This window comes from Netta rufina (assembly GCF_964035555.1).
Source record: "Netta rufina genome assembly, chromosome: Z".
Taxonomy (NCBI): domain Eukaryota; kingdom Metazoa; phylum Chordata; class Aves; order Anseriformes; family Anatidae; genus Netta; species Netta rufina.
Window position 1 is genome coordinate 76964527 of NC_140126.1, and position 18982 is coordinate 76983508.

At 39.5% G+C, this 18982-nt stretch overlaps 1 protein-coding gene across 3 annotated transcripts in view; it reads right to left on the minus strand.

Annotated features, from left to right (window-relative positions):
- The window catches only part of ARB2A (ARB2 cotranscriptional regulator A), a 256989-nt gene that overhangs the window by 210096 nt on the left and 27911 nt on the right, over positions 1–18982 (minus strand). The window lies entirely within an intron of this gene.

Below are 18982 nucleotides of genomic sequence, written 5' to 3' on the forward strand. Positions count from 1 at the left end.
TGATGTGTCAAGCATCTCATTTCACCACTTTTGATTCCTCAGCAGAAATGACCAGATAAATATTCACAGATGGACTGAAGGCTTAATTTTATGTAAATCCAGAGCAGAGCTCAAATTAACACCTTCTTTCCATAGCAAGATGTCTTAACCATTTTGCCACTGTGCTCCAGAACAGTAGTGGGTCAAAATAAATTGGATTTACATAAATTTGGGTGAAAAGGGACATGGATCTGACCGTTAGCAGCACGTCTGTTTTTCTTTTCTTAGAACAAATTGTGGTTGATACCCTTAGGAGCATAAACAACAAAAATGTTTATAGTTTCACTATTAAATACTTGCACCTCTTTTTACTAGGTCAAGTAAACCAAATAGATTGCAAAGGGGTCATTAACTCATTGCATTCTCATGAATGGAACCCGTGACTCTCACTTGCTTTGAGTAACTGACAAAAGCCAGTATCTAACTTCTAAGAGAAATGGCTATCTTTCTTTCTGCATTTCTAGGATACGGTTAGGATACCTACTACTCTGAAAGAAACGTCCCCTTAAGGAGAGAAAAACCTGCCCTGAAGGCACTGTCTCTTCTGGGATATCAAGCTGAAGGTTAAGAAAACACCTTGGACATTGATGAACCTTTTTCTATTCTTTTTCCTCACTATTCCTCAAGAAAAGGTTTTCGTTTTCAATTCCATATGATTGAGCCTGTCTAACCTAGTCTTGTGTTCTGCTGGCAGGGAAACTCAAAGAGGAAGGAAACTACAAAAAACTCCAGGTACTGCAAGTGCCAGCAGAACTTTCAACCAAGATATAAGGAAGATTGCTTCATATGTGACAAGTAAAAACCTTGTGCTTTCACTCTTATATAAAAAATGGAAACCATTTAATGTTATAATTAAATAAATTATCACTCAAAATGTCTCTATTAAATCAAACTTGGAAAGGATAATTTAAGTGCTTTTTCTACTTTATTTTTAAAACAATCCTATAAAGATGAAATACTGTTGGTAAAGAAGGTTTGTAAAACAAACTTCATAGCCCACACTACTACTTATTATAGCAGGAAGTATCGAGGATATTGGCAACTGCTCATATTAACCTTGGTGATGTCCAAAAAGCAGAGTAGATCCTTTCTCCCTGTTGAATTATGACTGAAGAACTCATGTCATAATTCAACAGGGAGTCAGTCACGCAGAATGTCCATTTTCAGTCCATTTTCAAAGACAGCACATCAGTATACTACTTCTCATTAAACTACATGGGCACAAATACTGGGACAAGAGGAAAAACAGCTAATATTGTGCTCTGTACAGCACAATTTATTTTAATGAATTTTACCTGCTTTAATGAACTATACTTCATTTGGGAAAAAAATCATATATTTCTCAGTCCAACGACCAAAAGACAGTCCAATTACACATAAAAGTGTATGGAATAGAAGAGTTACATTGGAAGTGACCTTCAAAGACCATCAAGTCCAACTGCCTGAACACTTCAGGGCTAAGTGATTGTTAAAGCACATTACTGAGGGTACTGTCCACATTCCTCCTGAACACTGACAAGCATGGGGCACCAACCACCTCACTAGGAAGCCTATTCCAGTCTTCGTCCACCCTCACGGTAAAGAAATGTTTCCTGATGTCCAGCCTGAGTCTCCCTTGGTGCCATTCCCATGCATCCTGCCATTGGTTACAAGGGACCAGCACCTCCTACTGCACACTCCCTTCCTCTGGGAGGGGGAGAGCAACGAGGTTGCCTCTCCACAGTTTCTTGTTAAACCAGCAACACTTTGCATGTCCACTGCATCAGTTATTTCTATGAAGCTGTGAAACAAACAGAGTAAGAAAACACACCGTAGAAGATTGTTCTAATATCCATTTACAAGTTTTGTGATCAGGATCAGCCCACGTTCATACTGGTGTTTGTCAACTTCTCAGTAAAAGCTTGTGTGATGAGATCTTTAGCTCTTTTGGAGGGGAGGGATGCAGGAAAGAACAGACATGCTTGAGCAGGTAAGCAGTTCATCCCAATAATACTCAATTCAACAGCTGAGTTACAAACTTCATACAATCACAGAATGGCTCAGGTTGGAAGGGACCTTAAACGTCATCCAGACCACCGATCATCTTTGTGACCCTCCTCTGGATCTACTCTAACAGCCCCACATGCATCTTATGCTGGGTGCCCCAGACCTGGATGCAGCACTCCAGGTGAGGCCTTACAAGGGCAGAGCAGAGGGGAACAATCACCTCCCTCAATATGCTGGCCACTAAACTGATCAGGTAGGAAGCTGAGGTGTTACAGCTAACAATGGGTAGCCCAACACCACCAGGTTGCTTTCACTCCCCCTCCTCAAAACGACAGGGGAAGAAAATATGAAAAAAATGCCCACAGTTTGAGAACAGGACAGGGAGATTGCTCACCAACTACCATCACAGACAAAACTGACTCAGCGTAAGGGAGTCTAACAGGACAAGAAGATTGATAGGAGATTTAGACTCAATATAATATAGGGATATATGTTATGTAAAGGGAGATATAGATTAGATATAAGGAAAATAATCTTTACTGTGATGGTGGTGGGGCACAGAAACAGGATGCCCAGAGAAGCTGTAGATGCCCCATCCACCTGCTCCACCGGGGGCTCCTCCACCCATGGGGGGCTGCAGCGTGGAGATCTGCTCCATGTGGGACCCATGGGCTGCAGGGGGACAGCCTGCTCCACCAGGGGCCTCTCCCTGCACAGCCTGCAGGGGAACCACTGCTGCCTGCCTGCAGCACCTCCTGCCCTCCTGCTGCACTCACCTGGGGGCTGCAGGGCTGCTTCTTGCTCGGTTCTCGCCCTTCTCTCCCAGCTGCTGTAGCACAGGAGGATTTATTTTCCCTTAACTCTGCTCTCCCAGAGCCCAACCAGTGTCACTCACGGCCCAGCTTTAGGGAGCAGCAGGTCCCTTGTGGAGCAGCTGGAGCTGGCTCCGCTCTGCCATGGGGCAGCTGCTGGGCTCTGCTCACAGAGGCCACCCCTGGAGCACCTCTGCTACCATAACCTTGTCACTTATACCTAATACAGAAGCAAAGACAATTCCTATTGAACGATGACACCAGAAATATTGTATGAAAAGCAAATTTCCCCTAACATCCACTTTTTCTAATTTTTTTATAGTATTACATAGAAATAAGCAGACAATGTTTTTACATAGACACAAAGAAAATGGGCATCATTTACAGTAAACACCATGTTTGTGTTTACTTTCCTATACCAGAGTCACCAGCCTGAACAGTTCTGTGTTCAGTGAAAGGGTATTAGAAAATAAACGTGTGAAAGTCTCTTTAAGCTTATTGTATATGAGATAAAGTAGAGTGAACACAAGCAAAAGTCAAGAGTGTGAAATGCAAAGGTGAGAGGGAAGGAAGCTTAGGATTCAGACAGATTTTTGCCTAAAAGTAACTTATTTAATGGCAAGTGAATCTGGTACAATTATCTCTATCTTGAGAACAGAGCAGAGAATCTGCACTGACAATGTACTCCACCAAATACAAAAACATATTAATTACTTTATACAACTCGAAGACCTGTGATCACACACTGTCTGAGCATCTTCATCGCCACTGCCAGTCAATAACCTCGACAAACACCATCTTTCTGTCCCCGGGAAAAAAATGGGCAGACAGAGTGACGATGGGTGCTCCCGCTGTTCTGCTCGCGGCCTAATCCAGACAGAGGATGCATGAGCAGCTCACCAGCACGCAGCCTGTGCTTAGTGTTGGAGACCAGCAAGTCACTGCAGGGTCTGGTAGGAAGCAAGGTGACAAGTGACAGGTCACTGCACTGCCATCTGCAACTTGCTTATAATCTTGTGCTCCACACTTTTCCTTTTCTGCCTCTCTCTTCTGCAAACTAGAAGAGTAAGTTGTAAGCCTGGGACTATCGTTTTGCCAGTGACCCGAGACTGGTTGAGCTCCTGGGCACTACCCACTATATAAACCAAAGCCAATCCTACTCCACTTGCGATGCAAGCTTGGAAGTTGCTCTTGCAGTGTGCAGCTGTACTCAGGGGGATCGGAGCCTGCAGAGGGCAAACAGCTACTGCAGAGGCAGTGGCAGCTGCAGCAGCAGTACACGAGCAGCAGCAGCAAGGCACCCACAGACAACAACCTACAGCTTACCATGATGTACTGGGTCTGGCTGGAATGTTAACTTTCCCGGCAGCAGCCCATTCAGTGCCGTACTCTGTACTTGTAGCTGGAACAGCAGTGTTATTACACCAGTGTTGTGTCTACTGCTGAGCAGCAGTGGCACAGCATTGGGCCTTTCTCTAACCCTCCTGGGGGGGGGCAAAAAAGTGAGGAGAGAAACATCACTAGGGCAGCTGACCTAAACCAATCAAAGGGATATTCCATACCATGTGGTGTCACACTCAGCAATAAAAGGTGGAAACAGGAAGAAGAGGGGAGGGGTGGGCTCTCGTTGAGAAGACGTCGGTCCTCCTCCCGAACACCGGCTGCGTGCGTTGAGGCCTTGCTTCAAGGACGTGGTCAATCATCGCTCATTTGTGGGAAGTAGAGAGTAATTTCTTTCCTCTGCACTTCCATATCGCTTTCATTTATTTTGTTTGTTTGTTTTCCTCCCTTTTTCCCCTTTCCCTTTTATTTCCCCTTAGTTAAATTGTTTAGTTCATGGTAGTCTTTATTTAATTATTATAATTATTTCCCTTTAATTAAATTATCCTTATCTCAACCCGTGAGTTGTTCTTTGCTTTACTTCTCCCCCTCCTTATCTAAAGGAGGGGGAGTGAGAGAGCGGTTGTGGGGTTTAGCTGCCCAGCACGGTAAAACCACCACAGTCCTTTTTGGCGCCCAACGTGGGGCTCGAAGGGTTGAGATAACAATAGAATTGATTAAACGCATACAACTAACACGCTTGCTAGTAACCATGTTCCTTGCCCTGTTAATAATAATGGCTTTGTTCATATGTCATGCAATTCGTGTCATATTCTCCTTTCTCCTATATATCCGATCCGACAAAGTGCTACAATTTGTGTTCACTTTTTTTAATTCGTTGTGCTGCCAAGCACTGACCTTGGTTTTATTCTGGAATTCAGGCTCTGCGCTGTTATCATTTGGGTCCCATGGAAACTATCTTTCAGAGAATATTCAGAACTACACTGCCTTCCTTTTCTCATCTGGACACCAGTTTATTAATAATATCAGGAATGGTACCTTTCCCTTCTTTCACAGTGGGATAATTACAACAGTTTGGGAGTATTTTGAAGATCCATCTGTAAACCATGCCACAGCCCGAAACACTATCTTGGGCCTGGAAAGACAAGTATTGTGGCGTCATGGTACACCAGAGAGAATTGAGTCTGACAATGGGAGTCATTTCCGAAACAATCTTGTTACCTCCTGGGCAAAGAGGCATGGTATTGAGTGGGTGTACCACATCCCTTACCACCCACAAGCCTCTGGGAAGGTTGAGAGGTACAATGGACTGTTAAAGACTATGTTACGAGCATTAGGTGCTGGGACGTGGAAACAATGGGACACAAATCTACCAGAAGCCACTTGGCTAGTTAACAATAGGGGGTCTGACAGCCGTGCTGGTCCTGCCGAAACAAAACCCCTACACACTGTGAAAGGAGCTAAGGTTCCCGTAGTGCATATAGGAAGGTGGATGGGGAAGGCAGTGTGGGTTGCTCCTGCCTCGGGAAAAGGCAAACCCACTCGTGGGATTGTCTTCGCCCAAGGACCAGGGTATACCTGGTGGGTCATGCAAAAGAATGGGGATATCAAGTGTGTGCCTCAAGGAGATTTGACATTGAGAGAAAACTAATCTATAATCTAAGTTATATGTTGTAGGAAGATGCTGTAGGATCAACGACAGGTCAACTTTGCAAGGAGCCGGGCAGTGCAACAAGGACTTGAGCTAAGCTGGTGCTGGTGTCCAGACATCCAACTCCGCCTGCCTTGAGTGGCCACTTTGGCAGATGAAGACCTAATCATCAACAGTTCTTATGAACATTTTCCAAGAAAGACCTATGGAATGAAAAGATACATCTGCCTATTAATCCTGTCCTGTTAAATCCTTGTCCTGTTAAAGGACAAGGGATAATGATGAGAATGCTTGTATGCTAAAGTATGGGGATCTGAGTGTGACACAAATGTTATGGAATAAGGGGTGGAGGTTGTACTGGGTCTGGCTGGAATGTTAACTTTCCCGGCAGCAGCCCATTCAGTGCCGTACTCTGTACTTGTAGCTGGAACAGCAGTGTTATCACACCAGTGTTGTGTCTACTGCTGAGCAGCAGTGGCACAGCATTGGGCCTTTCTCTAACCCTCCTGGGGGGGGGCAAAAAAGTGAGGAGAGAAACATCACTAGGGCAGCTGACCTAAACCAATCAAAGGGATATTCCATACCATGTGGTGTCACACTCAGCAATAAAAGGTGGAAACAGGAAGAAGAGGGGAGGGGTGGGCTCTCGTTGAGAAGACGTCGGTCCTCCTCCCGAACACCGGCTGCGTGCGTTGAGGCCTTGCTTCAAGGACGTGGTCAATCATCGCTCATTTGTGGGAAGTAGAGAGTAATTTCTTTCCTCTGCACTTCCATATCGCTTTCATTTATTTTGTTTGTTTGTTTTCCTCCCTTTTTCCCCTTTCCCTTTTATTTCCCCTTAGTTAAATTGTTTAGTTCATGGTAGTCTTTATTTAATTATTATAATTATTTCCCTTTAATTAAATTATCCTTATCTCAACCCGTGAGTTGTTCTTTGCTTTACTTCTCCCCCTCCTTATCTAAAGGAGGGGGAGTGAGAGAGCGGTTGTGGGGTTTAGCTGCCCAGCACGGTAAAACCACCACACATGAGAATCCCATTTTTGTCCCCTAATTGATGGCAGAGACCAAGCCTTTTTTTGGATTAATGAAATGGAAGCTTTGTTGTTTTTGTTCCTTTTTTTTTTTCCTTTTTTTTTTTTCCTTTTTTTTTTTTTTTAATAGCAAAATGCTTCCACTGATACTGGGAACAATTACTGCTGCTCCTTTTGATAGTCAGCCAAATGCTGTATTTTTGGCCAGGCTGATGGGAAATGAATATTGTGGCTTCTCCTCCTATTTGTGATGTTGGCTGATGTGCCTTATTTTGCCAACACAAAATTCCTAAAATTATGAGTTGTAATGAAGGATAAAGAATGCATGCATTCCTGATTGTGAGAAATCTGCCCCAGATTTCATTAGTACAATATTAGTTAGAACCCATTCTGTTACTGGATATAGCATGTTCAAAAAATTCTTCATGAAAAGATACTAAAAATGTGCATCAACCTTCACTTCCCACTTGCACTCACCTTATAATTTACCTCATTTCTGTTCACATTACTTGTATTATCTCTGGGGTTACAGGCTATTTGTACGTCAAAAATTAATAGTAGGTCATTTAATACTGCAGCAAAGGGAATTCTGATTTCTGATCTATTTGACAATATCCTTGGTTTCTGGTAAAAAAAGGATACAAGCAATTCACCAAAGATCTTATCTTTCTAAACGACAGTAGAAGATTAGATATTTTTAAATTTTTGGATAGACCTGGAACTGAGAACAATTTTTTGTTACAGAGTGATCAACAAACATCACCTTTCAGATTTACCTTGGAATTATCCAATCATACCATATCTATATAAAGAAAAACTTGTTCCAGAAGGAAATATGAATCATGTATTTTATTACTTTCCAGTTTTAGCTTACTGATGTAGAACTGATCAAACCTGTGAATCCTTACACTTGCAGCTCAATACCTTGATCATTTCCACAAGCCGATTTCAATGCATTTGCTCTGAAACTGATTTGAATTTTATCTACATAAAACCACAAAAATTTGGAAATATTTTTTGAATATTAGGCATCACCATGAATTACGTTGACATCAGCAAGAACTTATTAGACTTCTCACTCCATCATCAATCCTTACACGGTGCCTCACAGCTTCCAATGGTCTCTGACATTCCAAGAATAATTAAGTACGAAGAGGCTTTTATCCTGAAACAGGATAAACTAGAGCTCTGCTCCTGGCTGAGCTATCGGTATAGCCTCATGCTACCAAACAAGCTGTTTTCTTTGCTATTAGAATCCTAACATCAGCACTTGACAGAACCACAGTGTCTATAATGGCAACTGCTTTTTTTTCCCTTTGAGTTATGTCATATTCCGATGGTGACAGTCTGACATGCACTACCCTTACTGAACAACATGTTCAACAGTTGTGTTTTGTGGTGCTCCTTTCAAAGTTGCCATTGGTTTTGACATTGCACTCAACAAAATCTCAGTGAATCATTACATCTGACTGCCTTACAAAATATGGACATGAGCACATTTTCTCCCTTCAAGTCTGCTTCACAGCTGTGTAAGCCTAGCAGTTTTTCTCACACCTTACAGAAGCAAACTTCATCCTTCCACAGAATCCTAGAGTGGCTGAGGCTAGCAGGGCCCTCTAGAGGTCTTCTGGACCAATGTTCCCCCAGTCGAGCAGGGCCACCTTCAGCCAGATACCCAGGCACATGTCCGGGAGGCTTCTGAAGATCTCCAAGAAGACTCCACCACCTCTCTGGCAAGCCTGTGCCAGTGTCCATCACCCACCCAGCACAGAAGCGCTGCCTGGTATTCAGGGGGGAACCTCCTGTGTTTCAGTCTGTGCCCACTGCCCCGTGTCCTGTTGCACTGAAAAGAGCGTGACTTCACCTCCTTTGTATCCTCCCTTCAGTTATTTATAGATATTGATGGGATCCTCCCAGGCTTTCATGTCTCTAAGGCTGAACCGTTCCAGTTTGGAGCTTTCCATCAGGGAACTCCACCACCAGAATATGAAGAGGTTAGGGTTTTCCTGATTAAAATCAGTCTGCATTTTTTTTTTTTTTTTAATTGATTGACCTGAATTAAGTTTCAAATTACTCTCGTTTAGTCCTGGTGAGCTGACCACATAATCCCCACGGGTGGAACCAAAACTATTCTGTCATTCTAAGACAACGACCAGTACCCAGCAGTACATTTGCCCGAAGTATCAGTACCACCTTCACAACTGAATGGTCTCCCCACAAGTTAGAGACGCTGAGCTCTCTGTTTGCTGGTGTAATTCCTTTTGGAATATTATCTGTAAGAATGTAAACTACTGGTTTTCAGAAGAAAAAAAAAAAAAAAAAAAGACTTTTATGTCTTAAAACTAATTGTCCTCAGTTCTAGAATGCATAATTTTTATCTGACTTGAGACAGAGCACACCTCTGCTCTGAAGATGAACCTAGGAGGTTTCCTCCTCATCCTTAAAAAATCTCTTTCTCTTAAGACTCATAAAGGAGTTACCAGTAAAAAGACATTGTCCCGTTTCATATTAATGGGTTAAACCACAAGGTAAATTCTTGCGGGCTTTTGCCCCCAAGGATATCTGGAATGGAAACATGGAAAAGGACTCCTGTGTTCTGTTATGTTGTTGCCACTTCCTTAAATTATGTTCTGACCATACACTTCCTACGAATGCTTTGATGGCTGTTGCTTTCACAGGAGTATCGGCCTATGTATACATACCTACACACGTATATGGTACGTACAGACATTAAAGGAGTTCAGAGTGCATCTCTCAAGCATTGGGTATGAGGGGTATACTGTTTTCCAGTGAAGTTTGACTCCTGTGAAAACCATGCCCTTTCAGGAAAAAACAGAAACAAAAACAAATATCTCCCTCTGTGACTCCATGAAAGATCTATGAAGTTTTAAGCTGAAAAAAAAACAAAACAAAAAAAAACAAAAAACATCCCAACACAAAAAATTTGTGCAGCTATCAGCATTCTGTCCTGACATCTTTGACACTTCATTCTGCTTCAACAAAAACAATTCCTATCCCAGAGTTTCATCATTTCTATTTATGCTGACAGCTATTTTAGCACTATTCCCCACCTCCATTGCTGCCTGCACTTTCATATACATTTTTAACTAGCACACAGTACAACATTTGTTTTAAAACTTGGAGTTATAAGCCTCCCTCACTCAGCAATAACAGGAATGTTCGCCTAAGAGATTCGATGTGCATTTCCACAACATCAAGGCAGGAGAAAAAGTTGGTTTGCATCAAAAAAATTATAAAAAATGAAAACATTTTTTAGAAAAGTTGGCATGAACTGTAAAAAAAAACAAACAATCTTGATACATTTACCATCACAGAGGAAGCTGAGCAACTACCAAAGCCCTAATAAAAATATTTAGCAGTTTTCTATATAAGACGTATATTAGCAGTATTCATCAGTAAGAATACTTAGCACTTTCCAAGTACTTTATTATAAAAATTTCTCGATTACCTGTCTTAATTTTTTTTCTTTTGCTTGAACTTTCTTCCTTCATACTATCTTCATAAACTGATTAATTTCCTTCTTTCAGTTATATCATTACCTTCAGATGATACAACCAACTAATACAACACTTCCTTCATCCCTACTGTAATGATGTTGTATGAAAATAAAATTTTTATCCTGTTTTTTTTTTTTTTGTTTGTTTGTTTTTGTTTTTTAAAAAAAATTTCCTGATCAACTTCGCAGAATCAAAAGGTACATACTATATCCAAAATGGTGTCTCACAGAACTGCAGTTTACTTTAGACAGCCCTCCTTTCATTGCATTTAATCTTGTCCCCTCTTACTTCAGCACTAAGGTCTGCTGCACCAAAATTCTTACCAGCATGCGATGACACTACATACCTAAAGAAGGAACACAAAACACGTCTAAACATAAGTTCAGGTTATGTACCTTAACAAAAACACTTACAAATGTGTGTTATACATTTAGACTTGTATGAAGGATCTTACATGCATTAAGAATGGGATGGATACATGACAGGCTTTATCTAAAAAAAAAAAAAAACACCAACCAACCACTCAGAAGCATATATACTGGGAACAGAAGCTGAATTCCTGAATCTAGAAATTTAAAACAATGTGTAAAAATTTATTTCAGAATTTTAACCACCCTGAGTTCTAAACTATTATTCTTTATAAAAAGACTGCTTGGTTTTTACATATTTTCTCCATCCCATCTTACAGGATGTCAGATCTACAGTGAAAGAATGTATATTTACCAAAATATCTATATAATTTACACTGCTGGAAAGGAGGCAAAAACAAATGCATTTTTCCACAATTAATTCAATCAAATGAGAAAAAAATATCTTTTTTCCCCTCAAAGATCTTTCATATTTTATTACTAACATAGCACTCCTCCACGAGATCAGGAAAAAAGAGGAAGTAAGGAAAAAACATCGTTAAGAAGATGTACTAAAAACTGAGCTTCTGTCCAAGTTCAGTAGTAGATCTCTTCCTCCCAATACCTTTTCTCCAGCAGAGAACTGCTACTTCAGTATGCCACAGCAGCGCTTCTAGTTATTGTGCTAAGCTAAACATAGAATGGAAGCATCACATTAAAATACAGAATAGAGTCATAGAGTCACCTAGGTTGGAAAACACCTCCAAGATCATCAAGTCTAACCATCAAAAATATGGAAGCAAAGGAAATTTACTGCAATAAAATTAAAAAAAAAGAAAAAAAAAAGAAAAAAAAGAAAAAGGAACAAAAGAAATTTCACATGCTACATTTATCTGAATAAACTCATCGTGTGTCTGAAAAGACCATGCTCACAACAGAAAAACAAAAGAAAACAAAACAAGCAAACCTCACAATGGGGTTTGTAAGAGGCAAACTGAAGGATCTGGTAAAGTTTAAAAGGTGCAACTCCTCAAAAAGCTCAAGAGGCAAATGTTACCCCTGAATGTAAAAAATATTAACACTATTTGTGTAGGAACATGAAACTTTCTCAAATTGTTTCAGACAGGACTGTGAATGAGTTAAGACATGACTAGATACTAAATCTCTCAAAATCCTAAGTAACCAACCTATTGTACTGATCTTTCCTAATAAGTACAAACTGCATCTAACAGCTTCAGGCACTTTAACTGAATATTTCTGCTGCAGAGATCAACAGAAGATAATAGATACGAAAATTCAGTTGTGATTGAGTTAATGAATTGAGCAGCTGGAGCATCTTAAAGTAATTTTAGGTTGTTTGCATATACAGAAATACAACGCTCTATTGATTTATAATTGAATTTTTTTCCTTTCAAATTATTCCTATTAAGGACTGACACAGCTGATACAGCTTTATTAAAAAATACCACTATTCTGCTGAATTTTAATCAAAATATTGCCAGAAAACTTAAAGATATAGGTCTATTGTTGAAGACGGAGAAAGTGTTAAATCCTCTCTTGGAGACGCTGAAAATCCTGTGAAAGAAAACTAACTCTTACAGAGTTCTTTAACTAATAAACATATTTTAAAACAGCTTCTTGATGAAGGCATTAATCTCCATATCTCTGGTTTTCAAGAATCTCCTTGTGAAACAGTATGAAAATACTTTGTCTTTGGTAGAAACTTTTAATACTACTGGTGGAAACCAAGAACTGAACATGCGCAAGAATGAATCAACCGATTTCATCCAAGTCTACTAGGACCACTGAAACATGCTTTTCTAGTCTCCCCCAAGTTGCCAAAAAATGATTTTTTTCAACATTCCTTTAACAAAAAAAATAAGCCAATAGTGCTTTCTTGCTATGAACTCTCTGCTGACTCTGGCATTCACTGCTCTGTTCCTGTTTTGAAGCAGGAATGATTAATGAGACAAATGATAATTCAATTTAATTTTGCTGTGCAATAGATGTTTTCAAGAAAACAGAAAGAACAGAATGGATGCATTTAGAAAAAAAAAAAAAAAAAAAAAAGGTGGATTATTTGTATTTTCACTTTCAGCTACAGGAAAATGGTTGGTACAAAAGTTTGTTAAGGACTGGCAGTCTAAACTTTTGCATATAAGACCAGGATGGCAAGAATGGTTCTAATTGAACTAAAGCTGCTGAAGGTTTTATTTTTAAAAAGCTCATGATTAACTCATTGAAACACTCCCCCTACTCCAATTTTTGTCTTCTTTTTAACAATTAGTACCATTCTTTGAATTGCAGCAACTTGCAAGTGCTTTATAAACAACCATCTGCCTTATTGTATCTTCTCTGCTTTTCACTGTTTATCAATTTAAAAATGTAAAACACATTTATCAACACATTTATCAACAATGTAACAAATTCCCATCTGGGTTTATGAGATGCTCATCATTTCTTTCAAGAATCATGCTAACAATAATTATGAAACTATCGCTGAACCTTTCGAGTACTGTCATGTTACTGTGATGAACCAACCTACTGCCAATTGCTGCCTACAAACTAGAAGAGTTCACTGAAGCACATCTGACATAATCATTCCAGTAAAAAGTCTTCACAAACAGCAGATATTGAAAGCAGATTTAGCATATGCAAATGAATATATTGCATGCAACAAAGATTCAAAGATTCATATTTAAATTTAAATTTCCTTAGGTACCATCAAGCAGTCTTCAATGCTTGCTAAACTGTCTGTCCATCTACTTCACTCACCAAAAAGCAATGCTGAAGATAAACAGATTGTAAAAAAAATGAAATCTTTCTAAAATTACAAAGATACTACATATAAAGGATTTTTGTGTGTGGGTACTGCCTGTACTAGCATTTTCTTTCTGTTATCAAAGGCACTGGTTTGGAAATGAGTGAGAGGACTGGAACTTTACTGAAATGTATAATTACTTATGGCTTAAGAACTACTGTTAGGGAGAAATTCAATATCCTGTCCCATTTTTAGGTGCTTTTAGTGTTATTCAGTTTGTTTAAATTTTTCTGTATCATGTTCTTGTTTCACACTTGTCTGGCACAAATTTAAAGTTACCAAGGTAGTAATGAAGAAACCTGAAACCAACAAGGCATGGATTACTAAGGAACTGCATTTATAATTGACCCTGATGTACAAAATGTAAAAGTTGTCATCTAAACTCTTTCTCTACCCGGTTCATTCAAAAGGTATCTATTCTATGTGGATTCCTCCATGCCTACTAAGAAATGAGATCACACTATAACTAACTTTAAAGAATTTGCCCAGTCTCTCTCTTCTGCTCTGGTATTTTTGCCCAAATTGAACAATTCTAAAGATTTTTGTGACATTTACTTTACCATAAAATTTTGCTAAAGTAAAAACCTTCTGCAATATTCATTAGCAGACAGGACATGGCATGCACAGAAACAACACTGTCAAATTGCTTGCAAAGGAAACCATCCAAAATGTGATTTTACCATTTTCATAAGTAAGGTCGGGGAAAAATACTTAAATACTTAATTTCAATTAGATGCTTTCACTCTGCTTTTGAAACAGGATCTGAAGTTAGCTCCTCAGTGAGGGTTTTTCCTTTCCCTGTAAAAGTTTACCCTTACTTGATTGTAATGCATACAACTGAAAAAACTGAGTTCACACACGCTCAACAGACACCTGTTAAGTATTTGGCATCAAATCTTTTTGAAGATAGCAACCACTTCAACAACTCTAGTATAGCAAGCACCCTGAGAAAGCAAATGCACATGAAACAGCTTATATATTACATCACTTAATTTATTTTATCCTCTCAGAAAGACAAATTCCTCCTAGCACTGACTAAACAGGAAATACGTAATAGTAAGTTAAAGTACACAAACATACTTTTGCTTAATCCATGGTATGCAGCACATAATATTAAAGTCTCACTAGTCACAGAAAAGCTGGGATGTTTAGTGATAAACTATCTGTGCAAAGAAACTGAAACTAGAGTGTAAGGATTTCTACTAATCATCTGCAAATTTTATTTGGAACTTGATCCTGCAGCCCTTATTCACAAGATCAGACCTATTGAGTTTATTCACATGAGCTTCGGCTGCAAGATTGGACCTTAAGTACTATCAGGTGCACGTGCAGCCTATCATCAGATTTTGGGTTATTCATGTAAGAAGCTACCCTTTCAAATGCAGACTACTTAATGCTTCCTTCTTCATTAACTTACATGTCCTCTTCTGCTGCTCTATGCTTTCATTTGTGCTATGTAAATAGCTTCTTTCTCTCAGTCATCCAAACAAATAATGCTCTTTGCAACCAAGGAGGAAATTAGTAGCAGGTGAAAGCTTGGTTTTTAAATTATGTTGAGACCAAGCTGTTCTTTAACTTAACAGAGATCTGTATTAAAAAAAAAGTAATAAATCACATTTTACTTCTTAGCGATCATAATTATGGGTTGTCATCATCAAAATTTTACTTATTTTTTCCCCACACAAATATTAACCTTGATGGTTAACCTACTTTATGATTAGCTGGACCTAAAATTATGCACGTACTTTAAAGCAGCCTAGCTGGTGGGGCAGCATTTCCCTGACAAATGTAAAATTAACTGTAAGTTATCATACATGACAAACACCGGGAATTTCTGACTTAGGTGTTCTATTCTTTTGCTTTCCATACCAGCTGTATGTAAACATAAGGTATTTTCCTGTGCTGCGGTGTGATAAATGTGAAAAAATAACCGCAGTTCATCTGCTATCTGCTTATATGCCTCGGCAGGTCAGGCAGCCAGCAATTATGGCATATACTAGTCCTTGAATAGGACCACAGCAGAGGCATCAAATCGTGGTCTATATCATAATCTACATAATTACAAATTCTTTTTGACTTACTGAAAGACATGGGTACAAGCTGTCACTACAGTCAAAAGTCTCTTCATTAGTGATGACACTCACAAAAACATCTGCATATGTTACATAGTCTTTAAGCCACCTCCAAATTACAGTCACCTAGCAGACATACAGACAGATACACAGCCTTTTAGTGCTTGGGATCCTCTGGCAACTGCAAGGGTGAAAGGAGAACGTCCACATAATATTTCTGAAGTGAAATCTCGTTATCAACACAATCTGTATGATTGGCAAAATGCTAGGTGACGCCCAGCAATAGACTTTAATAGTATTTCTTTTATAATTCCGGCTAATTTTGATGTCATGCTCAAGCAGGGTCTGACAACTGGTGACTTCAGTAGCCCTAATATCAATTGCAAGTACAGTACAAATAATAAACAGATCTAGTTAACATGCGAGGAGACTTGCTTCATGCAGGTCTAATCTGGAGTCTCACCCAGAATCCAAATCTCCAGGACTGAGCAAATAAAAATATACATATATATTTCAACCTTGAACTGAAGCAGTATGTCTGAACAACTGAACTGTTGTCACGAAACTGTTCTCAATCCTACTTCAAACTTGCCACATGGATTAATCGGCAGTTAGAAGCAGCTGCAGCACCATGTTCTGTGCACTTCTGTTGCCATTTTAATTTTTAAAAAGCAAATGGAGAGGCCTCTCCACAAAATTCAATGCTGCAATAGCAGTGACTGAACCAGAATCAGAAAATTATGAACAGCTCACTAAATTGTCTTTTAGAAGCACATATCAAGAGGCTGCAGAACAAATTGTGTGCCTGAAATAACAGATCGATGAATGAAGAATAAAGAGACGTAAGAAGTGGAGACGTTGACGAACCATTGTAATTTGTGAAGAATCAATTTCCATACAGCCAGAGTAATGGCAGTACATCACAGATAGTGTATTCATGACTTTTAACAGCAAGAAATCATAGATTACCAAATGGAAATTTATTAATGCTCCAAGAAAGAGAGAATGATGCTGCAACATGAGGCCAGGAACTATATCCACTCCTTAAATGAGTAGAACGCAATAAAAGCAGCCCACAATGTATACGTACAATAAAAAAACTGCCTTGAGCAGAGTACGTAAATCCCCTTAAAAATCAGAAAGCCAGCATACAGTGACTGAACTAAGTATAGAAACAGTGGCCACATTGTTTATTAATATGAATAACATGAAAAATAAATACGAAATTTATGCCCAATGAATTTATGAAATATGAGTGTACTTTCAACAAATATGAAAAATGAATACATAAAACGCTTTGTCTGAAGTCTACCTACTTTATCATCTCACTGTATGTTCAGCTACATAAATGTTGAGCCAGAAATACATAAGAGAGAACTCCCAAAGCCAGAGGATGACGTTTCAAAGCAAAGCCCTAAGGTCACACTTTGCTGTATCACCTTATGAATTATATGAACTGCTGCTTCTTAAGGTACCAGTTTGCTGAACACATCTTGCCTAGACCACAAAACTGCTGATCAGAGGGTAAAATTCTTGTTCAGTACTATTCAACATCTACATACCCACCAATCTGTGGCACAGGAGAAAGTTCTAGCTGTGGGAATGAATGACAGACTGCTGCCCAGCCATGGGCCTTGTCCGTCAGCATGCCGTGTTCTCAGATAACTGCAGAAACACTCAGTGTGCCAAAAGCAGAAGTGTTTGTACATTTGCAGCTTGTTGGAAGAACTGTGTAGTATCAAGCGCACAGCAGAGACAACAGACCAAAATACAGTTGAGTTTTTATTCCCCTAAAACCACAAACCAAACAAACAACTTGGAACAATTCACCCTCTGTCAGAATACTGACGTCAAATCTTTCTTATCTTTTACCCAGCAATATAAACATTGTGTATTTTCACAGACCATTCAAACCTGAACACACAGAAAAACTGTAACTAATGTAAATGAAAGTACACGAGACAGATCACAGGTGTATGGCACCCAGTCTGTGAATGTACCCCTCCTCCTGGCTGACCAAAAATCACTAAAAGCCATTTATGTTATCGTGGGTTGAAACTGTGGCACTCACTATTCAGAAGCAGGAATCTGATGATGTTTCCAAATGCCTAAGAAAAGGTGTGGCAGCACATTAGACCACATATTAATCTACCTTTATAGATGCATCTTGTTTGATTCATTTATTTGCTAAATAGCAGTACTCGAACAATACAGACACACAAAAATGTCTGCATGTGGAATAGGAGCCAATCTGTCTCCTGTTGGAAGAAGTGTACATCAAGTAACTCAGACAACACAACAGATTTGGCAGTAGCACATTCCCTAGTTTAGGAAACCATAAAAGTTGAGGTGAAAGGTTGTGAGAAGCCACAGACGTAGCCCTCATCATCTCATCCCATGTCACAGGCCTCCAAGGAACGAGGCAGAGGAGGAGACAGTAAAAAGCGATGTTCTTCTATATACATAAATAAAGCTCTGTCAGGACATAGCAATGATCAACAGCTGGACAGCTCCAGCATATGCAGCACAGACTCCAGGAAACGGAGGGGCTGCGTTAGAGAGCACCAGATCACCACTTGGAAGAGGCCTGGCAGGGTCAGCAATGGCTTTTCAACCCAAACAGAAAGGCTACCTCCATCACAGGAGCCGCAGCAAGTAAGTGGGAGACAGACACTAATCCAAATTACCGATCTGTTCACAGACACAGCAGTCTGGACTGTAGTAGCTTTTCACACTACCTGAACAAAAAAATAAAATCTGCACCACTGAAAACTCATTATGATTTACCTAAGAATGTGGCTTATTTGAAAATGTATTCTCAAAGGATATAAATCCTTTGTAACAGAACAGAGAAGAGTACGTGCAATTAAATGGGGGTTTAGATGTGTAAAAACAGGCACTTCAAAGCTTTGTGGCATTACCCTGTACACACTCAAATCACCCATCTTTCCTTCCTCTTCAGATGTACCCCTCTCCACTGAACTTACTTCCACTTTACTCAGCCTTGGCAGTGTCCACACTGACACTGATAGGAATTTTTGGACCATACTTCACCCCGCTACAATGGTTAAGGAGAGAATGGCATGCTATTTATTCATTTTACTTAATCAGAGACTTCTGCCATACACTACTTTTTTCAGCCAGCATGCTCAGTGCCTCCGTAAATTCTGGGAGACTGTCCTGGTACAACTAGAAGAGGCCATTAATTATTTCTTCAGTTTTAATGCATACTCTCTTGGCAGCATGAGAAACTACATAAATTTAAGTAGATCCCTACTCATCCATCCAGGAAACTTAATTAAGGTGTTTTATACTATTTACTTTGCAACAGTGCAGAATTGGCTGCCATTTCAGATATTTACTT